Below are 18602 nucleotides of genomic sequence, written 5' to 3'. Positions count from 1 at the left end.
ATCTCCAGGGTAAAGATGCTAAAACAAATGGAATAAATGAGGATGTAAAAGAGCTGAACAGAAATGTGAAAGGGAAGTTCCAGAAGATAAAGCCAAGTATAATAATGAAAGTGCAAAGACTTAGGAGCTCGAAACAATAAGAAGGAAGAACATGCTCAGCATTTCTCAAGGTGAAATAAATGATGAAAGATATTCAAATCTCAGCTGGCAATGTTAGAGGACTCCATGTGCAAAATATTGAATGATGCAGAAAACAATAAACGAAGGTGGAAGATACACAAAGAGTCACTGTACCAAAATGAAATGGTCAATGTAAAAGGTAACATAATCAAGAACCAATGGCACTGAGGCAAGAAGTACAAATTGCATTGAAGTTATTGGCAAAAATCAAGATTCCAGGAATTCATGGAATACAAATTGAAATCTTCCCACAAACTGATACAGCCCTGGAGGTACTCACTGGACTCTGCCAAGAAAATTAGAAGACAGCTACCTGACTATTTGATTGAATGAGATCTATATTTAGGCCCATTCCAAAGATAGGTGACCCAATGGAATGCAGAAATCACTGAAAATATTAATAATATTACATGCAAGTAACATTCAACAGTGGTTTCAACAGTATATTGACAAGGAATGGTAAGAAACTCAAGTGAGATTCAGAAGTGAGTGTTGAAATAGGGAGATCATTACTGATGTCAGGTAGATCTTGGCCAAAAGTAGAGACTATCAGAAAGATGTTTATCTGTACATATTGACTCTGTAAATGCTTTCGACTGTGTAGATCATGACAAGCTATGGATAACATTGCAAAGAATAGGTATGCCAGCACACATGATTGTGCTCATGAGGACCCAAGAACCAATCATTGTGCTCAAGAAGCAATCATTAGAACAGAACAACGGCATAGTGAATGGTTTAAAATCAGGAATGTTGGGCACCATGGCTATATTTTTCACAATACTTACTTGATCTCTATCTGAGCAAAAAAATTGAGAGGAAGTCAGACCCTTACTGTAAATGTAAAGGGTATTAAAACAATGCCATATGCCCATTTTGAAGAAGCCAATAGCAACTTTGTGGTACTCTTTCTATGACTAGAATAGAACTTTATCATTCATTGATCAAACAGCTTTTATACAATCTACCTGCTGGAGTTGATTCTATTATATGGGAACAAGTCACAATGGATAGCCCTGATTCTGAAAAATAAATTCCTATACCAACGGTAGGTTGTGAAGAACTTCTGCAAAGAACGAAAATTCAAGATTGGATGACAAAGCAGCATCAGATTAGACTAGATATCATATCAGAAGGTGCTAGTGAGTTACAGAATAATCAAACTATAACTATGGCCAACATTGCACAGTACCAGAGGAAACTCATGGGTTGTTCCCATAGAACAATGGTGGGGAACCCTTTTTCTGCCATCATTCATGGCCCATACAAAATTAGTCTGCTATATTTGGTCAAACATTTAATCAACTCACCCATAATGTAATGGTTGGGAGTTCAGTTGCCAGTTGCATTGGCAGGGCCAGACCAAATGATTTCACAGTCTGCCACAGAATCTTACAGGTCCTAATTAAACAAGCAATTCAGAGGAAAAGTGGTTATGCCATCCAGGCAGATGAAGAGCAGTTGAAAGTTCCACTAGGTACAATTCAGTGTGAACTAAATGTCCAAGGTCCATTTAAAGAAATGATGCCCTGAGATCATGATGCAGAATCATTTTGTAGCAGTCAGGTCTAAAGAATGATACTACACAGATGCAGATCTAATATGAAAAAATCAAACAGCATTAGAAACAGCAGTAGGAAGGCCTTAGCCACTTGATTAACATCATCATTAACATAATAATGATCTTGAAGATATAAAGTTGGTGGTACACTGATTAAATGAAACTATGCACAACACAAGTGGTGTCTTCAGCTGACAGTTCAAAACCTAGTGTTAGAGGTTTGCATCCTCTGGCTAAAAACAGGCCCTTCTAGAGAACTGAGTACACGGAGGAAAAATCTTCAGAGAAAGAAAAGAAAACCACCCTCTCCTGGCTTGGTTTCTGAGCAGGTTACTGACAGATTATTAGTCATCAAATGTGAAATAACATACTCACTTCACAACTTTTCAAAGTGAGCCTTTGAAAGGTTTATGGTGGAAAACTGTTGTTTACTTTAAAAAGAAATGTACAAAATGAACAAAAGTAAATGTACTATTATACATCTTTGCAACATCATTGTTCTTTAAAAGTAATTAGTGTTTAAGATGATTCTCCATTGAGCTTGTCCTCAGCTTTCTGTAGCTAGAAAATATTAAGTGTCTACTTTGCACATACAAAATAAGATAATTACTTGGCTGCTGGAGAATGGTACTTCAGAGTATAACGGTACATCAGTTTTTATATTTTGAATTCATCTATGGGAGGAGTTAAGAAAATTGAAGAATCCTAACTGTTTAATGTGGTTTTCTTTTCATTCTATAAATATTTTACATTAGATTTTTATATTATTTTATTACTTTGGAACTTGAAAATATTATGACATAACAAATTACTTATGATTTTTAAACTTTTGTTTTTTAAAACTTTTAATTTCTAAAAGATGAAAATAAATTTTCGATTTATAATTATATATATATACATGTAAAGAAATGATAATGTAAATATTAGAAAAATTAAAGATAGTGGTTGAGTCAATTGGACATTTGACATTTTTGGAAGTAGTTCAGTTGTTATCACAGCACTGGGGCCAGAGGTGACAGACAGAAAAAAATAGTGCTTACTAGAGGTGAGGTCAAAGAACAAAGAGACCAAAATATTAATTGAATCATTCAAATAGATAGCTATTGAAGTCATTAAGAATGGTGTAGAAGTAGAAAGAAAGCCAGTAAACCAGGTACTAATGAAGGGTAGTTCCTAGGTAAGAAACTTTGTTAAGAACTTGAAGTGCTGGAATTTTTGAAGAAAGAAGGATGACAAATAATTTAGTAGGACACCTTCTGTGGCAGACACTGACTAAATGCGCACCAATCCTAGCACCACCTCTCCAAGGACACACAAACCGAATTTCTCAGCCTGCTGTGTAATTAAGGGTGAAGTAACGTAGCGGTTACGAATCTGGCTGCGAACCGCAAGGTCAGCAGTTCGAAACTACCAGCTGCTCCATGGGAGAAGGATGAGGCGTTCTGGTCCCTAAAGATTAACAGCCTTGGAAACCCTGTGCAGGGTCACTATGAGTCGAACCGACTCCAAGGCACTTAACAACAACAGGAGTCCTGGTGTGGAGCTGTGGGCTAATGCGCCAGACTACAAGGTCAGTGGTTCAAGTTCACCATACAGATCCGCTGTGGGTTGCAACTGACTCCTTGGCACTTAACAACAACGACAAATAGGATACAGGTCTAGTCAATAGAACGGGGAAGGAAGTTATACTCAGCATATCAAGGTCTAGCCATTTAAAAAATTTGCTTATGAAAGGCTCCAGTCTTTTTTATTTTCTCTTGACTGCTAGAGAGATTTAGGGAGCCCTGGAGACCTCCAAGGATCCCCCTACATGGAAGGAATCTCTGATGCTCTTGACCTTTAGTTTAGATTCCATTTGAGCAACAAAGAAACTTGTGTTATGCTAAGTCACTACCGTTACTTGATCTAACACACCTACCCTAAGACTAGGCACTGAAATATATGGAATGTGAGAGAAAAAAATAGTCCTTAATAAATGAGACCTTCTGAGGACCAATGGAGTCCTGGTGTGGTGCTGTAGAATCAGCACTGGACTATTAACCACAAGGTTGGCAGTTCTAACCTACCAACTGCTCCTTGGAAACCCTACACAAGATCACTAAGAGTCAGGACTGACTTGACAGCACCTGACAACAACAACAATAGGGACCAAAGGAATGACGTTCTAATGATAAAAGTATAGGCACTAAGTTTGAAAATTATCCAATATGGACTCTAATAGTTGTCTTGAGTATGTGATCTACTGAATCCAAGGCATGTGATAGCATGCTCTTCTGATCTCATCAGTGACCACATGAATCCTGTTTGAGAAGGAAGTAACACACATATATATGGTTTATGAGACCATCAAACCAAATCTTACATACAGTCTCTGTAAAGTTTTTATATGTAGTTGAATAGGTTAAAAATTCCATTGTTCAGATGAGTTGAATGTTAGAATTTTAAAAATAAAAAATTTTAAAAAGTGGTCTTTTAAAGGTAAGGAAAAGGGGAAAATATGCCACAAGAAAGACAGGAAGAGAGACTGTAGTTGTGAAATGCTGGTTTAAGAAGTATATGACACCTTCAAAGTCAGACCAAAAAGGATCCATACGGTATAATTCCAGTTATATAAAATTCTACCAGTTACTGTTGAGTTGTTTGTAACTCTTGGTGACCCCCAAGTATTTCAGAATAAAACTATTCTCTATATAGGATTTTCAGTGGCTGAAGTTTGGGAAATAGATCACCAGATCTTTCTTCCCAGGTACCTCTGAGTGTGCTTGAACCGCCAACCTTTTTGTTATTAGCCGAATGAATTAATGGTTTGTAACACACTGGCATGTCATACAAAATTGTTGAAACTGTAAATGAAATTATAGTGAACAAAAGCAGATTATGGTTGCCTGGAAGGAGCCTGGGAGGGAGGGACAACAAAGGCATGAGAACACTTTTGAGGGTGATAAATATGTTGATTATCTTGATTGTTGCAATGGTTTCATTGTTTGTACATGTATTTAAAAATTAACAAATTGTACATATTAATGTGTCTATTTCATAGTGCCAGTTATACCTCAATAAAGCCATAAAAAGTAAAGTAAAATAAAAGGTGTATGCTACCTTTGTTCTGTGACTGAGTTTGAAAAAGAACATTTGTGCAAACATCTGCACCTCTCATGTAGGTCATTTCTCTAGCCCCCAGTGTTTGATAGTCTGATGAGAAGTAAGACAAAACTCTGGTAGGTTTTGTAATTTTGCTCCCCTAGATCTTCACTTCCTTCTCCTTTCTAATCCCCTCTGCCTCCTGTTTCCTATTACTACCTCCTGCTGTGGCACTGTAGGAGAAACACTGGACTACTAACCACAAGGTCAGTGATTGGTGTTTCAAACCCACCAGCTGCTCTTCAGAAACCCAATACAGGGTCCCTGTGAGTCAGAACTGATTCCAAGGCACTAAACAACAAAAATAACAACCCTCCTCCCCAATGTCACTAGAATGTGAAAGGTTGCATCTGTTCCTGCAAAAAGTCTTTTGCAGTGCAATTAAGCATTCCTCACCCTAGCTCCCCAGGAAGTTTGAGACTTGTGTGATCATGGCATAATGGATGCTGCCCCGTACCCTGGCCCAGGGTTGCAGGGTCTGAATACAGATCCACTGGGAAGAGGCTGTGTTTGGCGCACCCCGTGGATACTGCCTCTCTCCTCAGGCCTCTTCAGAACCCAAGCATCTGCTACACGCCAGGTGACCGACAGGTCCTGCCGTCGTTCACCTGTTTCAACCAGCTGACAAATGGGCTTGGCGCATTGCAGGCTGAATAAATAGTTCTGTAGCCATCTCTGGCTCCAGGCTGTGGGAAGAGATGTACAAGCTCTGTGACCTGATGGCATTCTTTGAGGCTGGAGAGAAACTGTTTAGAATTCACATCCATGCTCCTTTCAGAAACATGCAAGGCTCCTAGACATTTTCTGATACACAGTATATGTTTCCCTGTATGGATGTAACAATTAAATAGAACATTATTTAGGTTCTTTCATTTTAGTTAGTTTAAAAACATGTAAATATGTATATAGATGAGAGTTCAAGCATATCTGTAATAGTTAATAAGTAGTAACATTAATTAGCTATGTCAGACCATTTGTGTTGCCTTTTAGAAGGGACTGCTGATAAAATAGGGATACTATTAAGATTTTGGACATGAATTTTTACATTGAACATCTTGAAACTACTGTGTTCTCTTCTGACTGCTTTGTATGAACATTATTCTATAGAAGACCTCAATTTGTTCTCTAATATAAGAGGAAAAATTGTATAGACTAACTTTTTTCTTTGTACCCTTCCTGCTTAATTGTACAACTATATTGTTACAAATTGACTGAAACAGCTTATTTCAGTTTTACCCCCTCCATAACCAGCTCTGAAAAGATGAACAGAAATAGCTCTCTTCATGTCAGAAACTTTAATTAAACCATTCTGAAAATAAGCATGGGGATGAACTGGCAGGACCTTAATTTAATCACATTTCCTGCTCAACTGTTCCTGTTGCTTTCTCATAGGGCTGGCAGTTAGGCTTAGCTATGCCTAGGCAGTTGGAGGCATGGGCAGGAAAGTCCTAGGGATTTAGAAAATTGTGGCCTAAACCTTTTGGACTACTACTCTGAATTCAAATCAAGGCTTGAAAGAGGAATATAATTGATGAAATGCTCTTAGAGGTAGTCATATGACTGGGTCATTTGAAATTAAATGATCTTTATTTACATATACATGGAGTTCTGGTGTGATGCTGTAGGATAAGCATTGGAATGCTAACCACAAGGTAGGCAGTTCAAACCCAGAATCGGCTCCTTAGAAACCCTATACAGGGTCACTGTGAGTCAGTAGTGACTCAACTACACATAACAGCAACAACATTTGCATATATGTCTCATAAATATTTTTATATTTTGTGATATAAAAAAATAAAGCACTCATATATTTTCCAGGAACTGCTATAACCATTAACAAATATTTACTCTTTAAAACAATCCTGTGACGTAAATCCTCTCATTATTCCTATTTTACATGTGAGGATAGTTACAGAACTTTTTCAAATAGTTACATAACTTTTTCAAGATCACAGCTAGGTTTGGACCTAGGAAATCAGGCTCCAGAGTTTGGGTTTGTCAACACTCTTAATTTCATTGGAATTCAGCTGTGCATGTTTGGAAGGAGCCAGAATCTTCTTTCTGCTTTTTTAATATGTACCCCCTTCACTCCAGCATTGGGGTCCTGGTGTGGTGCTACAAGATAAGTATTGGTCTGCTATCAATGGGATAAAGCACTAGACCACAAGGTCGATTTGAACTTCAAGGTCAACAGTTCAAATTCACCAGCAACTCCTTGGAACCCCTGTACAGGATCGCTATGAATCTGAACCAACTTGACAGCTCTTAATAGCAAGAACAATAGCCGAAAGGTTGGTGGTTCAAAACCACCAGTCACTCCTTGGAAACCCTATACAGGGTTGATAAAGAGTAGGAGAGGACTTAGAGCACTCAACAACAACAACAACAACACTCCAGCATTAGCCTTACAAATAAGTCCCTTTAGTGTGGTGAACCAATATTAGTGTATTGGCCACACAAGTGTTAATCTCAGAATTTTCTGCAACATTCAGCTTTCCTAATGTATTCCAGTATGATTTATCAGAAGATTCTAACTTTCCACAAGGTTGGCAGTTCAAGCCTATCAGCTACTCCCAGAAATCCTATCTATACAGGGTTACTGTGAGTTGGAACTGACACTTAACAGCAACAACAACATGCACTTTGTACTTTTCTTCCCAGCAAGCCGTCTTCTGAATGATATATATAACTGGCCTTTCACAAGTCAAAGTCCCTGGGCAGTGCATACAATGAGCATGTTCAACTCCTAACTTAAAGGTTGGAGATTCCTGTCTACCCAAAGGTGCTTTGGAAGAAATAACTGACAACCTACTTCTGAAAATTAAGCTATTGAACACCCTATGGATCCCATTACTGCATGGACACAAATGGGTCACCAGACAGTCAGAATCAACTTCAAAGCAACTGTTTCTTTTTTGTTTGTTTTTCTGTTTTTGTTTATTTAGAATTCAAGGAAGTGGAGATTAAAATAGGACTACACTAAGTAGAAAAGAAGATTAAAGCTATATTAAAATATTATTTGATTTTTGGCTTCTCAATTTTTCTTAGTATTTACGTGGATCACTTTCCACTTCTAATACACACATGACACATACAAACAGCTTTATAAATAGAGATAGCTTATTGACAGCCACATATACATTGGTGTTAGGCTGCATGTAGTTATGAGAGATTACATTTTTCAGTTGGAAAAAAATAATGGCTCCTAGGTGGTGGGATCAAAACTTCCATTAGAAAAATATTCAATATTAACAAATTTATAATACAGCGTTAAAATCAAATGCATTGAAAAACAAGGGCGAGAAAGCCTTTCCAATAAAACGGAATTTAATTAGCTTATAAACTGCCATACTGGCCTGTTAAACTTAGTTCCCAGAGTGGTTCTAAAAGAAAATGGTTTTCTTTTTCAGCTAGACATTTACAAAGTCAGAATGTTCAAATGCTTGACCAAATTGTGGCTTTCCCTTTCCTTTGTTGTTCACTGTTGCCAATGTGAAGTTAGTTCAAGTCAGTGTGTATTATGAAATTCTCTTGTTTACTTTTTGAGATAATTTCATGAGTTTTTTTTTTTTTTTTTTTTTAAAGGTTCTTTATTAGTTATAGTACATAACCATTTACATGTGATCCATTTATATGCCAGACAGTAGGTCTGGACTATTGGCCATTCATTTTTCTTTTTCTTACCCAACAACTGTGGTTATTTCACAAGAGTCCATTTCAGCCACTTCCTTAAACATCTTTAAAATGATATAATTGCCTGCTTACAAAGAATCTAAATTTCTGTAAAAGGTTTTGGCTATTAAAAGTGTTACCTTTAAATAACTGTTGATCAATATGGCTTTTTAAAAAAGTTTAGAGGTGATTTGACAGCATTGCATTGATTTGCTCACATTATCTTTACTTAGAACAATGGGGTGAAAACCTAAACCAGAAATGGTGTCAACTTGTGGACTGTGGTTGAGTTTAGCACAACCTTGCTTGAATTCTTTGGTGAGAAAGGGTATGCAGGTCAGGTAGACCACATCAAATATGTTCTCTGTGTTCCTCAGGGCTCCAGGTCACAACCAGAATCCTCCCTCTTTCCTTGCTTTTCTCAAGTTTACACACTTCTATGCCAGCATCTTCCAGCCTCCCAGCGGCTCTACTCAGCTGTTTTTTGCTAAAATCCATGGAAACCATATACAGGGTCCCTATGAGTCTGGAATCAACTCCACAGGACTTAACAACAACATGTGATCATAGGTCCTAATGCCTTAAGGAATTTCTTTCTTATTTGTATTTAAGTAGGTATTTTAGGACTCCAATAATTCTGTCCCTCAACTATCTTTTAGTGATGGTAATTTTATGCAGCTATTTAGAGGATGGTCTCTGCTGCCCTTTGGACTTTCTGTACATTTCAAGTATATTTGGAAGGATCTATATTGTATGGCATTACTGGTTGTTAATATTTAAATATGTCCATGTTGTTGTTGTTGTTAAGTGCCATCGAGTCAGTTATGACCCATAGCGACCCTGTACAGGGTTTCCGAGGCTGTAAATCTTTACTGGAGCAGAAAGCCTCATCTTTCTCCCATGGAACAGCTGGTAGTTTCGAACTGCTGACCTTGCAGTTCACAACCTGATTCGTAACCACTACGCTACCAGAGCTTCTTAAAAATGTCCATATTTGTTGGTAATTCTTGGTGCAAAACTTGTAACTGCCTTGAGCTTCTTAGTGATAACCCTTCATTCACCCATCATCCAGACCAGTCTCTGGAATATCTGCCCTGCCCACCTCCTCAGAGCTAATTCTCTAGAGGCAGAGCAGGGTGTCTCCTGGACCCACTTTCTGTGCTGGGATCAACTTTCTCTCCACCTGGTTGCTGCCCTGAATGTTAACTATTTTGGCACTTAGCACCACATATAGGGAACTAACTTCAAGCGGGATTGGCTTTGGGTTGAGACAATTAGTTATCAGTGGAGATGGCCAAAAATATTTTGAAGAGTAGACTATAGTGAGCATTATATAATTTAGAAATATTCTAATAAGTAATGTAAGTGTATCTTTAAACTGTATAGCAGTGTTCTGGAAAGAGACAAGGATCATGAAAGTTCTGTTTAAAAGAGAATAGGCTGCCCCAAACAGGCTGTTCTCAATTGTCAAGTCTGCTTTTATTCTCTCGTACTCTATGAAAGTAGTGAAGGTTATGTTCTGAATACAGAGTAATTAGCCGTGTATGTCTCAATAAAGTGATTCTTATTGAAGTGTGTAGGTAGCTGGTGACTCAGAATCAGTCCTTGGTTACAAAATGATAGGTCAAACTCTTGACAAGTCAGATGGTCAGAAGTCTTCAAGAGGATTTATATACTTTAAATAGAGGATTGCTTATGATGCTCAGCAAGTCCTCGTGTGGTGCTGTGTGTTAGTGCACTGGACTTTGCAAAGTTGGTTTGAACCACAAGGTTGGCTGATCAAGCTCATCAGCGGCTCCTCAGAAACCCGCTATGAGTCGGAACCAATTGAAGGCACTTAACAACAACAATGATGATGTTATACATACGTCTATGAAAGATTAAATAGATGATATATAATTCATATTAGGACCTTTAGCATGTGGTAGACACCTTGGTCTTGTAAAATTTTTTAGGAAGAAACGGCTTATTAGCAAACTTTCTAGTTACATGGAAATAACTCTTAAGTCCAAGTCAACAATTCAAATGACATTAGTGCCACATATAGACCAGTGTGGGGAAAATAGGGTCAGGCTCTCTCGCTGATTTCCTCCAGAAGGGCTGCCTTAAATAGTGAGGGTTCTGGTTGGCACCATGACAGTTTATGTTACTAGTGATGTAATATTTTCAACATGCCTCTTTTGTTTAAGCCAGTATACAGAGCGAGGAGAATCTCTTTCGAAAGCGAGCCTGAACACTGCATTGCAAAAACGGTTATATCTCACCTTCCTTGGGCTTTGCGTTTCTTCTTCACACTGTCCAATTCCATTAAGAAATCTGCGAGCCTAACTCAGCAGTACCACAAGTGGCGTAGTCAGTAGCAGGATCCGGCACATTTGGGTATAGACCAAAGTGTGCCCATGGAGGCTGGAACAGAGGGGTGGCAGGCCACCGGTATGTGGTACCTGATGGTCTCTCTGTTCTCAGCTTGGAAACCCCTTTTGGAATGGCCTGAGGTGAATGGGATGCCTGCCTAGGTAGAGAGCATTCTCCATATCATTGGAGAAGTTTATGGGATAAAGGGAGCTTGTACTATGGCAGGGGTGGTCACTGGGCTGGGTTTTCCTTACAGATTTGTGATCTTGAACTGATGCTATTTTATGGGATGCTGTGCAAGCTTGGGGACTCCAGGATGAGATGGAATTGCTGAGATTGCAAGTGGAGGAACTGAAACGACTGTTAGAGGAGGAGCAGTGACTGCAACCTGCAGTAGTAGAAATGGTGGACTTTCCCTGGAAGGAAGGGGATGGTGAGACTCAGTTCAGGGTTCGACTGGTGATAACAGAGAAGATGAAAAGCTAGCAACCAGGAGCCATACTAGCAGGTAATCTGCAAGCAACAGAGTTTACCGTGTGCCACTCCTTGTACACAGGTGAAATTGGTGGATCTGGGCAAACAATACAGTGAGAAGCCTGGTAAGTCACTGGCTGCATAACTGTTGAGACTGAGGGACTTGGTGGTGGATGGCATTATGTGTACTAAACAGGAACTAGAGAAAGTTGCCTTTGTGAATTTGAAACATGCTCCACCCACACGACACAGATTGCAGACTAGCCACAAGTATGTACAGGGAGGACATGCAAAGCACTCTTTTCTGGAGTAGTTGACTGTTGCCTGTCACACCATTTGGACTAACAGGGTTGACGACGTCCCAGAAACTGTCAGCAAGTGGCAGTCATATACTGAATTGGTGCAGGTTCTCTGAGAGCTGGGCATGCATCAGGCTATGTTTGTTTAAATGCTTGAGGTCCAGACAATGAGCATTTTTCCACCGGCATGAAGGGCAAGATATTACAAAATGTTCCTTCCTCTCTATTTGGCTTTTTTATGTGGTTACCATGCACCCTATATGGACTGGCCCATTAATGACTTAACCATGATGATGGGAAGTCTTGAGGAGGCCAAGATTTGCAGAACACAAAAGGGAATACAGGCAGTATCCTGCAAAGGGGTGCCTAAGAAGGGAGGAAAGCCCGTGAAAGTAACCTGCACTCAGATGGGAAGACCTGTTCTAACAGCCACAGTAAAGCTGGACAAAATAGATGGAACACTGAATACATACCTGTTGGAGCTCTGGCAGCAAATAAAGTAGGAGCAGTGGTTCACCAGTGGTTCAGTGATAAAGCGGAGGGCATCAGAGCTTACAATATAAGTGCTTGTGTGAGTGTATGAGCTGTCAGATTAGAAGACCACATGAAGTCTGGAAACCAGGAGTTGTCATTGGATTCCCTCTTCCAGTTTGAGTAGGGAGAGGGCCGAGGGACCCACCTACAGGGGATGGGCAGGGACAGGAGACCGTGTGTAGAATTGGCAATCCATGGGTCCCCTTCTAATATGCAGAGGGTCCTGGCTCTCTCTGGTAGATACAGGAGCTGAGTGTTCCTGCCTATATGGCAACTCAGATAAATACACAAGCCCTCCTATAGTGATAGATGGATATGGGGGGAGGGTAAGTGTGTGTGGGTGAAGGTAGTCAAACTTCCTTTGGGGATAGATAGGCCAGTTGCCTCGCCGTACCTATGAGGTGTATATGTCACCCATCCCTGAGTACTTCCTGGGTGTTGATGTCCTACAGGGTGGCTGAAGACCACATTTGGAGAGTTTTGCCTGCAAGTAAGGTCATAAAAGCTGTGGTGGAGGCCATGCTATCCATGCCTCCTTACAACTCCCAATGCCAAGTCATGTCACAAATGTAAAATAATATAGGCTTCATGGAGAACATGAGGAAATAATGAAAATGATCAGTGAGTTGGAAAACGTGGGAATTGTATGCCCTACCCACAGTCCTTATAACTCCCGGGTTGGGACTTGGCATAAGACAATGGACTGACTAATGGAAATTGAGTAAGGTAGTACTCCCACCTGATGGAGGTGGCCTTGTTGGCCCTGGAGAGAAAGGACCTCGAGGTGGGCCTAGAGGTGACCCCCTACAGGAATGGTGGGCATCCTTGACTAGTAGCTGGTAAACAGCCTTGGTAATAGTAGTAGGGATTGTATGTTTCTTCTTAGTATGTTGCACTGTTTTATATTGTTGTGGTGGTTTGTGGATACAATACTCCTCATTCCTTGTATAGGGAAACTGGCGGAAGATTCCTGTTGTATATATTGTGAGGCAAGAAACCCTGAAAGGGGAAGAGTATGGGGAAAATGGAGTTGGTTAGATTTTCTTGCCTGTTTCCGCCAAAGCACAGCCCTAGTGAGTCATGCCATGACTGGTCAGCGCCATGACTGCTTGTGTAATTAGTGATGTAATGTTGGCAACTTGCCTCTTTTGTTTAAGCCAGTATAAGGAGAGAGGAGAATCTCTCTTGGGAGCCAGCCTGAACACTGCACTGTAATATAGGTTATGCCTCACCTTCCTTCAGCAAAGCGTTTCTTCTTCGGACTGTCCAGTTCCACTAAGGAGTCTGCGAACTTCACTCAGCAGTACAGCAGCCAGCTACAGTTGCAGACACTTTTCATATTCTCATTTGTTTTTTTTTTTTCCAATAGCATTATGATTGTTGTTGTTATTAAGTGCCGTGGCATCGGTACTAACTCATTGGGACTCTACGTAAGGTTCCCAAGGAATGGTTGGAGCCACCGACCTTGTGGTTAGCAGTCCGGTGCTTATCTAACAGCACCACACTGGACTCCTATTGTTAATTTAGTGTTGAAGTCAAATTAGACATTTGAAGTCATTTACATCAGCAAATGTCTCAGAGCAAATATCTTAACACTGAGTCTCTGTGTGCTTCCGTATTGCTAAGACAATTAAATCATATATCCACTGTTGTTAGGAAATTTTTGCTCTTGCTCCGAACACTACTGTTGCCTTTCTTTGATTGTTGTTGATAAATACAGTCGAGACAGTTCTGACTCATACTAACCCTGTATAAGATTTCCAAGGAGTGACTGGTGGGTTTGAACTGCTGACCTTATTGTTAGCAGCCCATTGCTTATCCTACAGTGCTCTACAAAAGGCAGACATGTTTGATAAAATCATCTGTAGTGATGAAGTCAGGATGAGTGTTGTGTAGGAGACCTGGTGGGAGTGGGAGTGAATCATTGAGAGATTGACAGTTGGAATCCACCAGCTTCCTCCATAAAGATTTACAGCCTCTTTCTTGGTCAGTCAGAATCGACTTAACAGCAATGGGTTTTTGTTAAGTGTGAGAGTGTGGGGGAATGAAGGATCCCTAGTGGCACAGTGATTAAGCATTCAGCTTCTAACCAAAAAGTTCGTGGTTCAGATTCACTAGCCGCTCCATGGGAGAAAGCTCTGGCAATCTGCTTCCAAGAAGATTGTTGCTAGGCACCATTAAGTTGGTTCTGACTCATAGTGATCCTGTGCACAACAGAAAGATGCACTGCATAGTCCTGTGCCACCTACACAATTGTTATGCTTGAACCCATTGTTGCTGCCACTGTGTCAGTCCATCTTGTTGATCTTCCTCTATTTTTCTGACCCTCCACTTAGCGTGATGTCCTTCTCCAGGGACTTGTCCCTCCGAATAGCATGTCTGAAGTATGAGAGATGATATCTCATCAACCTCATTTCTAAGGAGCATTCTGGTTGCACTTCTTCCAACATAGATGTGTTACAGCCTTGGAGACCATACAAGATAATTCTTTTTTATCTTGTAGAGTTGCTATGAGTTGGAAGTGACCCAGCCCCAGTGGATTTTTGGTTTGGTTTGTTGTGTGAGATTAAGAAGAAACGAAGAACTGATTTAAAAAGTGAAAGATATTGAGGTCATGAGGCTGCCTGCTCTCTCTCTAATTCAAAATAAATTACTTGGCTTCTACCTGTTATTACAGGTTGAAAAATTAAAAGCAGAAATGATTCAGATTTGAAATGTTTATCAAATGAATGCTCATTATTGCTAGGTTCTTTCACATGCAATTTCCTATCCAACCCTTGAAGCATCCCTATGAGTTATTAACTTCATTTTGCTGATAAGGTAACTGTGACATTATATAAATCATATGGTTATATTTGGAGGAGATCTAAGTTCACTATTGCATTTCTCTGGTGCAAAGTATGTAATGCTTAAATTTTATGACTATGACAAAGTAGGGGGCCAGTTTGATGAGACAGACACCTGTTCTCATCTCTAGTTGTTGAGTTCTGAGAGGTGAATATTGGTCTTCTAAATAACCATGGCTTTTTCGTCCCACAAAGATTTACTTTGGAAACCCTGTACAGGATTGCTATGAATGGTAACCAACTTGATGGCAATTAACAATAAGATATTGACAGTCCATTTCATTTGTCAGTGAACAGCTATGGTTCTAAGGTGTTTATAATACTGTATTTTAAGGACTTTATGTTGTGAACACATTACCAAAATTTCTTATCTTTGAAGTATGCTAGGGGAGAAAGATTCCAGATTTAAGCATACAAGTTTAGACAAGCATATATTCCATACAGACCATTTAATTAAGCTGTAAATGGGACAAAAACAAATCATACATGAGGAAAATCATCAGCATGCAATCAGTACAGGGGCTGATGAGATCAGTTGTCTCAAAGCCATATTTTCATATATATGATGGAGAACAAAAGAAATTGTCACAAGATCATGATTGGTGGAAGTTCAACCTGTCACAGTCGAAGGTGGTACTACAGAAATGGGAGACAGGCCATGATTGGTTTATGTACACAACTGCAGATTAAAACAGGTTATAGGGTTGATTTGGGGACTTGATGCATCTGCTTCTCTGGTGGTTGGGGTATGACTCATGATCATGTGAGCCATAACCACAAGGTGACTATAATACCAGCACCCCCACTGCTCAAATTAGACAAATGCACCTGATTGGCTTCTTGCCCAAGCAAGTTTCCTAGCTCTTTAGGTAAGTAAGCATCTTCCTGCATACTAGTTAATATATTTTCAACCACACTCATCCTGAGGGCAAACTACCTCTTTCTTGGTCTTGCCCAGACTTCTCTAAGTAGCAACATTCCTGGTTTAATGGTCAGCAAGCATTGGGGAAGGTAACAAGAAGAACTCAAATGAACTTTGAACTTATGTCAAGACTCAAAATAGAGTTAGGGCTCCCATTGTAGACTGCAGCCTTTCACAAACCAAGTGCTTTAGAATTTAAGCTCTAAATGCATAAGAAAAGAAAGAAAATTAAGATGGTCAAATTGAAAAAAATATTGGAGTTGCTATTAAATATGGACCTTATGTCTAGGAATCAGTGTTAAAGGCAAATACTTTATAAATTCAGATCTTCGTTTATAAGCAAATTATAATTGTTACCACTGTTTACTAAGTTTTTTTGTTCATTTTTAAATGGATTCTGGTCCAAGTTCCTAGTAAACATAGCTGATTGCACTGACTGAATATAAGTGGCTGCTTTTTGCAAACCACTGACTCAGACAGGCACTATCATGTGGCTATAATTCGGAGGCCAGCCACTGCAAGGTGATTCATTAGCTCTGTAATCATATCAATATGGCCAAAGCCACACTCCCTTGATACAGCTAATGAAGGTGGCAAACATGTTCTGCATGGACCATTGTAGCTGTCCTTTGAAAGAAATCTGTTATCCTTTTAAAGTGAGACTCCTTTTACTTACTGTCATTGCAAGTGACTTTCTTCCTACTATAAAAGCTTTAAATACTGCTTTTATTCCAGTTGCTTAGTACTTAGTTGTGGCCATTAGAAACTACCAAATGACTCTTTAAATTATTTTAATAATACTTGAAAAGGTGATCTAGTCTACAGAATTTGCATGGGCTTTGCCTATACTTATACTTATTGGGTTCTTCCCAACAGTCATTTCCCTCATTGGCTAAGGGACAAGCAAATCCATGCTTTCTTTTGAAATAATTATAGATTCTTTTGGAGTAAGATTTATGAATCCATCACTGTGAGATGCAGCCATACATGAACATGGAAACAAAACAGTTAAACTAAGGCCACCACTCCTATTCCAATTTCAAAGGAAATATTTCTTCTTACAAAGAACACATGAGATTTTGGATTTGTTAAAGCCCCTACAGAGGATTTTCTGGTTTTCCTCACTAATGGGCCTCTGTCATTTATTTTATTTATTTATTTATTTTTTGCTTCTCCCTGGGAATTTTCTCTAATCAAGGGCTCTTGTCAGATACAGAATTCTTGAGAAGAGTCGGGAAGAAGTCACCAGAGGTTTAGGGCGAAGAGAAACAACAGAATGGTGACATGCATACCTTTCTCTCCTCCAAACAAGGATGTCAGGTACATCAACATATGTGATACATGACTGCGGTTAAGCATCAGTATATTTAGAAAACATTGTGACAAGAGTATTGTAGAGGTGGCATGAACCTCTTTAATGACATGCCATAAAAGGCAATTTAAGAGATCTGAGCAAACAGGTTGCTGTTATTGTTAATGGATTCTTATTTTCACCAAAGCACTTAGAGTTAAAATATGAACTTCCTATGTAAAATAAAATAGGAGAGGTTGCATGTTTTTCACTTCTCTGAGGTCTGCTAACAGATTTTAACAGCTCTGTAGACTGAGGGTTGTATTTTTATATCACGGGCTCTCAGAATTGGTGATTTGAAGGCAATGTTTACCTAAAAGGATTTACGCATCCTTTATAATAAAAGTAAAAGGGAGATGTCAAAAGCAGTTGCTTTTATGTGGGGCAATCAGACAGTCCTGTTTTCTTGCAGGAACCAAGGGAATAAACAGAAGTATGTTTTTCTTTGGATTATCTTTGATGGTTTAATGAATCTTTGTGAAATTTCAGGTGTATTCCCAATTCACAGCTTTGCACACAACAGCATATTTTAATTACTTTGGAGTGTAGAGGGAGATTTTGTTAATCCTTAGATGTAACATGCTTGAGTGATTTGAATACTTTGGACTCTCTGCTGGCCAGTAGTATGCATATTCTATACTGAGGCTACATTAACTATGCAAGAGGCCAAATGAAAACCTGTGAGAATGGTTTTCAAAATATAGTCGCAGCATAAGGGATGTACTGTTGTTAAGTCAAAACAACTCCACAAACTCCCCCTGAAGAATCCACAGCCTACTCTAACCTCACACCAAATATATATGTACAGGTCTCTCAGGACATAACCATCACTAGTAATAAGTTTTGGTACATATTTCTTATTAAGTTTATTTTATCAAAAACATATAAAAGACTGAAATAAATTTACCATTCACTGGGGTGTTTATCTGTGAAAGATCAAACTTTACTTCGTAAATCTGAATAAAGATAATTCCTTGGGACTCCAGTCTCCTAAAATAGGTTTTGGTGGTCTTGTATATGTCTCCACTGTAAGTTTTGCTTGGGTTTTAACAGGTATTTGTGTTAGAAGATGAAGGTGAGAATGATTAGAAAGGAATTGTAAAAAGTAACATATTAATAGCACATTTCATTGCCTCATATTCATGTGAAAGTTGGGCAGTCAAAAAGGAAGACCATGTTTGAATTATGGTGTTGGAGAGGAATATTAAAAGTACCGTGGACTGCCAGATGAACAAACAGCTAGAATGCTCCTTAGAAGCTAGAAGTT

The 18602-nt window shown here is 39.2% G+C and overlaps 1 pseudogene; it reads left to right on the top strand.

Annotated features, from left to right (window-relative positions):
* The first annotated feature begins 1040 nt into the window (after positions 1-1040).
* Positions 1041-1936, top strand: LOC102826333 (annotated as a pseudogene).
* The last annotated feature ends 16666 nt before the right edge of the window (positions 1937-18602 follow it).

Source organism: Chrysochloris asiatica, unplaced genomic scaffold, assembly GCF_000296735.1.
Source record: "Chrysochloris asiatica unplaced genomic scaffold, ChrAsi1.0 scaffold00284, whole genome shotgun sequence".
Classification (NCBI taxonomy): domain Eukaryota; kingdom Metazoa; phylum Chordata; class Mammalia; order Afrosoricida; family Chrysochloridae; genus Chrysochloris; species Chrysochloris asiatica.
This window is presented reverse-complemented; position numbering and strand designations above follow the sequence as displayed.